At 29.3% G+C, this 7,463-nt stretch overlaps 1 long non-coding RNA gene across 1 annotated transcript; it reads right to left on the bottom strand.

The window, feature by feature from the left end:
* Positions 1-285: 285 nt before the first annotated feature.
* LOC126879636 (uncharacterized) lies at positions 286-3,011 on the bottom strand. The gene is made up of 2 exons (XR_007696167.1): positions 2,589-3,011; positions 286-1,867 (listed from the first exon to the last, which is right to left on the bottom strand). It is a non-coding gene; the product is annotated as an uncharacterized LOC126879636 (long non-coding RNA).
* Between the last annotated feature and the right edge of the window lie 4,452 nt (positions 3,012-7,463).

Below are 7,463 nucleotides of genomic sequence, written 5' to 3'. Positions count from 1 at the left end.
AAATATATCGTCAGTAATGTGACAATACCTCCTATATGTTTTTTCATGAGGTTTGCAGGAGACGAAAAACATTTTTTAAGGTCACTTTCTGTTTTCGTACGTATTCTGACTTTTTTGTAGTAAATAGATAGTTGAATTTACTGCAAAACAAGTCAAAAAATATATGAAAACAGGAGGTGGCCGAAACAAGTTTTTAGTCTATCTTACAAATCTCTTGAAAAAACAGATAGGAGGTATTGTCACATCACTGACGATATGTGGCCATACCAAATAATACATCCTTGATAAATATAAACATTTTTATTGCAAAAAATCTTTACATACATTTTTTAATGTAATTTACTGACATTCCTAAATATTATAAAAAAATGTGTCACATTTGCTTTGTAAACCTTTCTTTTGCTTTTCGTAGCCACATATTCCGTTTCCTTTCTGGTTTTTTGTAGACCACTTCTCTCAGCTGATTTTAAAAGAAAATAAAATAAAAGGTAATTTTTCTATCCTTTACAATTAACAATCAGAAGAAATATTATTTACAGGTAATAATACGCATAAATAATAATAATAAAAAAATAAATATTAAATAATATTTAAATAAATAATAAATAATATTTAATAAATAAAATAATAATAATGAACATTTTGTATTTTGACAACGACATCCGACATGGAAGTAGAAACCTTAATAAAATTATTTTTTCAAGTAAATTGTGGCTTATTTCCTCATTAGAATAGTTAATTACAAAAAAGCCACAAAGAAATAGATTTTTCACAAACAAATAAGTATTTAGTATTCATTATATTTATTGTTTTTATTATTTACTTTATTGTCCTACTGGTACATTATTTGACAAATAATGACATTTCGAAGTCTGTTAAGTATGATATAACGCCCTTGGGCATTAAATTTAAATAACGACTTAGATACTGTCAAGTTGACAAATATCAACCTAAGTAAAACTATGGTTACCACAATTATGTTACTACTGTTACTGGTAAATGTACTTATTTAAAAACTAATCAATTCAAAATTCATTCAAATTTTTCGCATATAAAGAATAATTTAGTCAGACATTAAACGTTGAAGGCACCACAGGTATTATAATAATAACGCTTTCGGTCAACATATATCCCTCAGGCCCTTGTTAAAAACACCATTGACCTCAAGCGTTATTATCCTTATAATACCCTTGGTACCTTAATAACTGTAACATAAGATTATACCTTAATTCTTGTTTTCTATTTCTGATGTTTTTATTTATTTACATTGAATATTAATCTGTTTTGTTGTATAATCTACTTCGCAATAATTATGTGATATATTTGACTTAAAATGAATTCAAAAATTTTTTGCAGTTGGGCAACAATGTCAACTTAGATCTCCGATGTAGATAATGAATTACAACAGTATCTATATTGTACAGACTGTATTATTAATTAGGTTATTTATTTATTTATTTATTGAAATATACATCCACCAGGTATAAACCCATAAAGGTGTACATAAGAAAACTACATACATTGACTGAACACTTGATGACAAAATATAAAATAAAATAAAGAATAACCAAAAATGTTTCTGTTGTTAATACACATACACAATAATAAACAAAGACCTTAATAAAGAAAAATAACATGGCATCAATTCGATAAGCTATTGCGTATTTCGCGTTTAAAGATGTTAAAACCAAGAAAAAAAATGCATATACCTGTGTGACATAAGCTATTGGAACAGCACAGTCTCTTAAACGAACAGATGAAAGTGAAGTTCTGTCAATATCTTTTTCTAAAAAGTGTTTTGAACATACTCCTCTATTAACAAATCTGATCTATACTTCATGTCTTCTTCGCAGGATCTTCTGGAAAGCTAAAAATACAAAATATATGCATTACTAAGCATTATTAACAAATTTTAGTTTTAAATAAAAAATATGATTAATGGACTCACAAAATATTATAAAACAGCTTAGAAATTGTTTATTAGTATAGTCGGTTCCCCAAACTCTGACACAACTGGCTAGTGATTTTAGTAGGTAATTTTTTTGTTTTTGGTCAATTTTGCCAAAATTACAGTAATTATTAACTATTTAGTTATTTTTTTTTTGCCAATTTTACCAAATTGGCAAAATTATTTACTAAAATCACTAGCCAGTTGTGTCCGAGACTCAGTAGTACTGAGACTGAGTTTAGCAAATCGACTATAATATTCTGTGTATTCATTAGTTGGTACTGCATATTATAGTGTGTGGTCTACCATCCTATTTATAAAGGCATACATTAGCAAAAACGCAAAAAGAATTACTTTAGTTTTACAAATCCTATTGTTATTATCTCTATTTACTATTTTAGTTAGGAATAAGCGAAGTTTGTGGCTTATTCACAATTATTATTAAAATAATAAATGGATATGACCAATTATTAACTTATAAAATAAAATAATAATTCTTCTGATTTATGCCTTTTATTCACTTTGTTATATCTAGGTTACTTAAAAGATTTTTTATGAATAGTATTATTAGGGTATTAATAGTATTAATTTATTTTCTGAAATACAGGGCATGCCTTCGTTTACATATTTGCATACTAACCTTTTAATAGGGCTTTTCATTCACAGTCATTTGTTTCGAGCTTCTGTCATAATTGAAACGTTATTCCTGCAGATTTTTTTATCTACATTTGTTTCTGCTACTCCAACTGCGTTAAAAACAGGACACCATTTTATTCACTATGTTAATAATACTATTAAAGCTATTATAAAAGTATCCGAATTAAAAAAATATTCTTAAAAAGCACAAATAATACAAACGATCCACCCACGGCAAAGCAAGGTGGCCAAGATGAAGATGCCAAGATGGCCGAAGCGCAGCGTTGCCACATTTTATTTACGAAATCTACTGCATGTTTGGCCAAAATCTACTAAAATCTACTAAATCAAAAACTAAAATCTACTAAATAAAAAACTAAAATATACTAAAACCTTTTTTAACATATTTGTATGAATAATTAATGATTTTTGTATAATAAAAACAACAGCTATATGTAGTTAGAAATTAATGTGAATTTGATGGCAGTAATCGATTATTTATTTGAGTGAACTTAAAATTTTTTTGTTAATTATTAAAAATATTGTAAAAAATGTACGTTATTATTAATTAAATTGATGTCAAAAATGAAATTCAGTAGTATTTTGTAATTATATTCATATAAAACAAATCAAAACTTTACCGATTTGGTAATAATTATTCAGTATAGATAACTATCGATTAAAAATCGAAAGCGCCCATCATCTAAAAGTCATCTGTCATTTGTCATATGAAATTTTTATTTTGTCTATAATTTTAAAAAATCTTAAATTGTAAATTACAAATGTACCTAAGTAAATTCCACTTCAGGATGTCTAAAATTCTAACATTCTAATTAAAACATTCTTAAATTGTAAATGTAAGTAAATTCCACTTAGGAATTAATTTTCATTATGTCAAATTGTTCATCAATTTAACCCAACACAAGTGTTTAAGACATAATATGTACATATATCTACTCTACAGAATATAAAATTATATTTAAAAATGAGTGATTCAAGCGAATTTCAAGAGATATAATAATACACCACTTTATTCGGGGTTGTTTCCTGTTTCACACGTGCTCATGACGATGAAAGAAAAGCGACGTTGTCAGCATTTTTGGAACAAGAAAGCGAAAGCTTTAAAATTAATTTAAAAATGTAAGAAATACTAAAACAAGCAAATTTAATTTTATTCATAACAAAATGTTGAAATCTACCAAAAAGCTACTAAAAAATATCGCCTACTAGGATTCTTACAAAAATGTCAAAAATCTACCAAAAAAGTAGAAATCTACTAAATGTGGTAACGCTGCCGAAGCGAGGTCGTTGGTTGGTCGTTTTTAGTCACGTGATGCCCTCTCAAGCGCCATGCACAAAAATATATGCACGGCGAATTTGAAAATGAACGCAAAAGAAATAAATATAAATGCCTCTCTTGGGTTTTGCATAAGTTATAAGTATTTTTTTTATTAACAAAATCGCATTCCAAATTGAATATTCGCGAACAATAATTTTTATTACATTTGTATGTTTATAATATTCTATTAATTGAACTTGGGAAACTCTTTAAATTTGACATATTATTGCACTGTAGGCCTAAAGTGTCACTTAGTTTGTCTGGTATGTTATAAGTAATGTTGTATCTGTTACACGTATGTATTATTTCGCAACTTAAAATATAGGAACATTGGTAGTATGTTCACAGAATGTCTTATGGTAACATTCCAGGAATAATTTAAACAGATGTTCACCGAATGTTCCCTAAATGTCCAGGACATTCAAATATTGATAGAACTTTGGTAGTACATTCCTGGAATGTTGTGTGTTGTTAGGGTACACCAGACTACAGCCCTATCTAAACTGTCAGCTTAAGCCCCCGAACTCACGTCACCTCTCTTACTGATCTCTAATGTCTGCCCTAGTATTCCTCACTTTTATAGAATCTGAACTTAAAAAAATAGGACTTAATTTATTAACTCCAATTAGGGATAGGTACGCGATGTTCATTGATCATTGAAAAACATCGATTTTCAACGCTTCATGGTCGATGTTTTGCCATCGATACTTAGGTATTCGTTAACATCGATGTTAAATGAAAGCATCGAACACCAGTAATCTTGAGTTTTAGTAAATACAATATAATTATTATAAAATTTCACAGAATGGTTACCCAGCTAGCAAGATAACGTTACATTAACGTTAAATTTAGGTTTTTTTGTATTGTTACGTAACATCTATCAAAAAATGACGTTACTGATACGAAATTTTAATACGTATATTATACGTATGAATTTATTCGTTTCTGAAACGTGGCTCTTTGGTAGGTTTTAATGCGTATGAATTTATTCGTCTCTAACACGTGGCTTTTTGGTAGGGACACGTATAAACGTATAAGATCTCATTTGAGATTGTTGCGCCATCGCGTATTTATTTTGAACCTTTCATTAATACCTAACCTTACACTTCCGTGATTAAAATCGTGTTTGTTTTTATGGAGTTGTCAAAAAAATCGAATTATTATTGTTGTGTGCCTCAATGTGATTCTTGGATAAAGCGTACCTAATAGTAATTTATCGTTTCATTCTTTCCCTAAATCGGATAAACAAAATAGAATTCTATTCAATGACAGTTTAGTTGAAAAACGAAATGTACGGAAATATCTTCTAAAAATGGTGAAGCAGCCTAGTCCTTATATGAAAGTGTGCAGTTTACGAATGAAGATTACTTCAAGGGTATGTTTATGTATTGTAATATAAAGTATAGTATTTTTACTACAAAAGCGATATTACGTAGGTCAAAATTTTTTACGTAAGAGAACTGTCAAAACATTAGAATGTGACTTTTCATTATTGCCATGTTTATTATAAACATGGCAATAATGAAAAGTCACATTCTAATGTTTTGACAGTTCTCTTACGTCAAAAATTTTGACCTACGTAATATCGCTTTTGTAGTAAAAATACTATAGCTATTAATAATTTTGTCTGTTTCTCTCACATAAAAGTCAAAAATATAATAAATGTTTATTTCAAATATTTAATAAATGTGTCAGCATCATGTATGTGGTTTTATTTACACAATAATTTTAAGTCCTATTTATAAATATCATTTATACCGAAAATTCTCCTAAAAAGTGACGTTTTTGTGACGTTAAAAAGGTTACGTAGAAATAACGTAAAATTGTTACGTAACATCGCTGTGACTTTTATACGTATATTTTAGGTAAAATTTGATGTAACTTTTGACGTAACTTCTCCCAAAATGTTGACGTTTGTTTGACGTTATATATACGAACACTGTTAGCTGGGTACTATTTAAGTAATATTCAAATTGAAATAATTTTATTATGGTTGAGATAGCTTGCCCTATTGTACTAGATATATTGTTAAAATATTGTACAGATATTGTAATATTATTCAAATTGGATAAGACTGGTCGAAACACATTGTTTAGATTGAATTCGGAGGTAATTATACTGTTCTTGCTCTCATTGACTGGAATAGAAGTGCTGTTGTAATTCATTTGTGTAATAGAAATCTACCCAGTATATTTAAGAATATGTACGATTCAGAGGGATGCACAATCCCTGGACAGCTGTTTCTGCCTTACAGGTTTCCTGAGCAGAGCTAGCGTTCACACCTTTGACGCGAAAACCAGCCAGCCCATCTATTTAAGGTAAATTTCAAAGATCATTTGAAATCCACATTGGAACGCAATTCAGCGACATCTCTTAAATGAACTGAAAAGTCTCAGATACAGAATCCACCACTATAATAAAAATTAAAATGGTAAATAATAATTTAAATCTGAAACTTTTCTTGTTGGAAATTCTTTCTGGTACACCTTTAATCTGCAACTTTTACAATTTATAAGACCGCAGACGACGAATATAGAAAGCAAAAAGGGCTCCACTATATTATGCAGTCACATTCCGTTTTCATTCGCCTAGGAAAAGAACAGAAAGAAACTTCCTAGTACATACTCAAATCTGAGTAAAGATAGAAAAGTAACAGTTGGTTTTTGCTTGCTTTCGATTCAGAGGGATGCACAATCCCTGGACAGCTGTTTCTGCCTTACAGGCTTCCTCAGCAGAGCTAGCGTGCACACCTCTGAAGCGAAAACCAGCCAGCCCATCTATTTAGGGTAAATTTCAAAGATCATTTGAAATCCACATTGGAACGCAATTCAGCGACATCTCTTAAATGAACTGAAAAGTCTCAGATACAGAATCCACCATTATAATAAAAAATTTTTAAGCCTGTAAGGCAGAAACAGCTGTCCAGGGATTGTACAAGCAAATTGTATCTGAATCGAAAGCAAGCAAAAACCATATTTTACTTTTTTATTACTCAGATTTGAGTATACATACTATTAGGAAGTTTATCTCTGTCCTTTTCCTAGACGAATGAAAACCGAATGTGACTGATGCATATAGTGGAGTCCTTTTTGTTTTCTATATTCATCGTCTGCGGTCTTATAAATTGTAAAAGTCGCAGATTCAGGATGTACCAGAAAGAATTTCCAACAAGAAAAGTTTCAGATTTAAATTATTATTTACCATTTTAATTTTTATTATAATGGTGGATTCTGTATCTGAGACTTTTCAGTTCAGTTCAAATAGAGATATACTTACCCAAGAATATGAAAACTGATGTACAGCTGGTTCCTAAAAAAACTGATACGACTTTTAGTAAGATTTGATCATTTTGAGCAGTGTATGATTTTTTTTTTTTTTTTTATTTTGGCTTAGACTTACCGTCATACTGCCAGACACATAAGGAATACAAGTTATCAAGTTATACAAAACAGGTTTAAAACAAAGATAACAACTAAAAGGTATTAAGTAACACTAAGCTTAACAGCTAAAACTACTAACTACCAAAGGTATTAATTAAAA

The sequence above is a fragment of the Diabrotica virgifera genome, chromosome 2 (genome assembly GCF_917563875.1).
Source record: "Diabrotica virgifera virgifera chromosome 2, PGI_DIABVI_V3a".
In the NCBI taxonomy this organism is placed as follows: Eukaryota; Metazoa; Arthropoda; class Insecta; order Coleoptera; family Chrysomelidae; genus Diabrotica; species Diabrotica virgifera.
The sequence above is the reverse complement of the archived record's forward strand: the minus strand, read 5'-3'. Positions and strand labels throughout refer to the sequence as shown.